Genomic DNA, 3942 nt, shown 5'->3' on the forward strand with positions numbered 1-3942 from the left:
TTATAAAAAGGCAATTAAAATTATTTATTTATTTATTTATTTATTTATTTATTTATTTATTTGAGAGAGAGCGAGCGAGAGAGCAGGGGGACAAGCAGACTCCACGCTGAGCGCAGAGCCTGATGCAGGGTTCGATCTCACAACCATGAGATGATAACCTGAGCTGAAATCAAGACTCAGACGCTTAACCTTCTGAGCCACCCAGGTGCCCCAAAAGATAATTTGAGGAGGTAAGATGAACTTTGATCTTGAAAGTTTGGGTTGTGGGTTTCCAACATGACTTGAGCTGTTTGAAGACATTCAAGAACAGCTGTTTCAACTGTGCTCCAACTCTGAGGCTCCCAGGAGCACCTGTAGGGGCAACAGGAGAAAGGGGGCAGAAGAGAATGGGGTGATAAGCACATGCTCAGAGATTCTCTGTTGTTGCCTTCTAAGCAGCTTGCCCTTTGTTAGCTTTATATATTGACCTTCTGTATTGGGGTGGTTGGAGATCCTAAGACTATGATAAATTTGTAAGCCACTGCCCTGGATGACCCCAAATAAAAGCTGGGAGTCTTTGCTCTGGGAAATAACAGGATACGCCTGAGTCAGAAATTCTAGGGAATAAGTTTATAGATTTACATATATTTATCACACTGAATGATGCGCTTTGGTTGGTTAGCATATACAATGAGTGATTCCATCTGTCCAGAAAGCAGAGCCACCCTTGCATGTTGTCAAATGCTGAATGTATTCTGGGAACAAATTTAAATCACCTTGAGCTGATCCAATAAAGGACTGCTAACATCTATTTAGCCTTGGAACAGACGGTGAACTTCCTGCTTACCGTGCAGATAGGTAGAACCAGACATGAGCCTGCTGCTTGTGAGGGCTGGGGAGAGCTTCCTTCATATAGTAGAGTAAGTGAATTAATTAAAACTTCTTCCCCAAACCATCACCTGTTTCTGCCCCTGCCTTCCACTGGGTCACCTTGCACTTGATCTGGTTCATGACCTTTCTCTGGAGTCCTCCAGTCATTCCATGCTCTCTGGAAGCTTTGGAATAGCTTTGGCTGGGCATGGAAGGTCGGTATGAGAACCGAGAATTCTCAGCAATGGGAAAACAAGCATGAGAAGCATGGCCGGGTTCCTAAGATCTATGAGAATCAGCTCTCTACAAATCCTGGAATAGAATTCAACCACTAAATGAATTAGATCGTGTGGTGACAACATGCTTCATGTCCCACCTCCTAGAGCCTTCCTTGGTGGTAAAAGACTATGATCACATAGGTTTCTATTTTTCCACCAGTTGGGGTTATTAAAATTATGGAGAAACTAGTATACCATGGCAATAGTCATCAGAATGGATGTGGACTAGGGGCACCTGGGTGGCTCAGTCGGTCAAGCGTCTGGCTCTTGGTTTCGGCCCAGGTCACCATCTCAGGGTCTTGGGATCGGGTCCTGTGTCGGGCTCCACACTCAGTGTGGAGTCTGCTTGTCGCTCTCCCTCTGCTGCTCCCCACCCCCTCTCTCTCAAAAATAAATAAATAAAATCTAAAAAAAAAAAAAATGGACGTGGACTATAAAACAGACAGGATCATATCAATGAGTACTGATCCACATCAGACCAAGTGGTCTAGAAATCTAATCTGCATGAAATTTCCTGGAGGCTGTATCTTAGCCCAGGGGTAGACATATCTTGAAGATCCCAGGTAGAATGGAGAGACTTCCTCCCATTTCAAACCCACTGTTTCTACATTCCCAACGGACGGAAGCTGTACTGCTTGCAACTACTTCTAAACTCTGAGAAGTCACCTGGGAAGACGATTTATTTATTGAACACGTAATTGTTGGACATACCCTATGCATTATGCTCACGGAGTATATGGCAGTGAACGAGAGCTGTAAATCCAGCACAAAGATGTGTTCAGTGTGGCCTTCGCGGGGCTTTGAAAATTGTCGACATTTAAAACTTAGGAGACACCACGTAAAATTCTGGTTTCCCAGCTTCTCTTGAAAAGTGGCAATGATGTCTGATCGCGACGGGCCAGATTTCTGCAAAACAGCAAACTGGCTGGCAGGTGTGGTTTGCTGTCATCCCCACCTACTCCCTATTGTTCTCCCAACACCAAGGATGACTGTCCCTTGCAACCGTGTCTAAAAAAGTAAGGAAATAGTTCTCTGCTTCTGTGTCTCTGTCAAAAGTGGGAAAACAAAAGCCAGACCAGGAGGGCTGAATGATTTTTATTAGCCTTGGCCACTTGCCTCGTTTATGTTACCTGACATGTTCTGTAGGCGCTCCCAGAACACAATGATGCCAATAAATAAATAAATAAATAAATAAATAAATAAATAAATAAAAATGAAAACGAATGTCTGCCTCCGGGAACTTGCAGGAGTGAGATTAAACTTGACAACTGTGAGAATCCTCCCCTCCCCACCCCTCCCCCCGTGCCCAAGACCTGGTAGCAGGTGGAGGGAAGGAAGGAACAGTGAGTGCAAAGTGGGTGAACAAGCTTGGCATGCTTAGGAGGGGGTAAGAAGCCCACGTGGCTGGGGCAGAGGAGAGGGAGCATGGGGGCGGGGGATGGGTTTGGAAAGCAGGTTTAGGCCTCTGGGACCTACCCAACTGGATGCCAAAGGAGAGGGAGCCCCCATTGATGGGGACCACACAGGTCAGCTTCCCTAGAGGCAGGAACCGGGAGGAGAAAGCCAGAGAGTGGATGTGGAGAGGCAAAAGGAAGATACCTAGTTCACCCTTCAGGACATGGGAAAAGAAAATCGTGTCCCTGCTTGGACTAGGGACCAACCACGTGTAGTGTCTACTGACAATAGATATCATCCGACTCCTCCACCTTCAGGGCAGGATAACCTCCTGGTTTCAGCGAAGCCCAGAGATCAAAGCAAGGAAAAAACTTCAGGATCTGGTTTTGAAGATAAGCCATTCAGATGCCGACTCAGAACTGCCAAGATGGAGCAAGAAGCACCTTCGATTGGTCGGGAGCCCCTTGAGAGATGTCCCTGATCCGCTATTACTGGAATTTGCAACTCCTGTAAAAAGCTGCCGGGGGGCATGACTCACCGAGTTGATGTCCAAACCACTGCGTCCACAGCTCACCATCCTGTCCCCCGAGTCTCCTCCCTCTTTCTGCAGCTGCAACCCGAGAGGCATTTTCTCCCTCCAGGGAGGGGCCCCCGGTCCTGGCCGGACCAGCTGCCTCTGCACACTGCAAGTAGCCAGAATTTCCTGGATTCCAGGGAGAAAGACATATGTCTGGAAGAGACCAGACCTCTTCGTGGGAGGGCACATTCCTAGAGGGAGAAGGTGAGCGCCACCACCCAGCAGCACCTGGAAATCACCTGGATCACTGTTACAGGCTCTAGCATCTTAAATGAATTTAGGACAGTGCCAGGGTGCGCAAGTCTTTTTTGCATTCCTCATTAATTAATTTGGTTCTCATGCATCTGGGAATTTGCAACAGCCTGAATCAGATGCATTAGGGTTTAGTTTAGCTTTTTTTTTCTTTTTCTTTTTGCAAGCTGCCCTTTTACTGTATTTCTGTCTGCATTTTCCCCTTGCTTATACCTGTCTTAGGTGGTCATTTATCAGCACTGCCAGATTCTACCTAGCTGAGGCAGCAGTGGTGTGGGAGGGTGGTCAGGTCCCGATGTGATTTTATAAACTCAACTCGCCATTTGACACATATGCCCTACCTAGAATTGAAAGGCTGTGTACTCACTCAGAGTTCCTCTGAGTCTTTAGCTGGCAAAGTCTTCATGATCTCTGTTAACCTGAGATGCACCGTTCAGAATTTTTTTTTCCTTTACACATTCTCATATCACTTGGTGGAAGAAAACAAGGAGCTTTAGACTCAGATCTAGGTTTGAATCCCAGCTCCATCCATCACTGGCCGGGTGGTCCTAGACATGGGTTACTCTCTTAGCCTCAGTTGTCCGTCTATTA

The 3942-nt window shown here is 46.5% G+C and overlaps 1 long non-coding RNA gene across 1 annotated transcript; it reads right to left on the minus strand.

The window, feature by feature from the left end:
- On the minus strand, window positions 1-3182 carry LOC144379800 (uncharacterized). The gene is made up of 2 exons (XR_013443185.1): window positions 3061-3182; window positions 1-351 (listed from the first exon to the last, which is right to left on the minus strand). It is a non-coding gene; the product is annotated as an uncharacterized LOC144379800 (long non-coding RNA).
- Between the last annotated feature and the right edge of the window lie 760 nt (window positions 3183-3942).

The sequence above is a fragment of the Halichoerus grypus genome, chromosome 13, assembly GCF_964656455.1.
Source record: "Halichoerus grypus chromosome 13, mHalGry1.hap1.1, whole genome shotgun sequence".
Classification (NCBI taxonomy): domain Eukaryota; kingdom Metazoa; phylum Chordata; class Mammalia; order Carnivora; family Phocidae; genus Halichoerus; species Halichoerus grypus.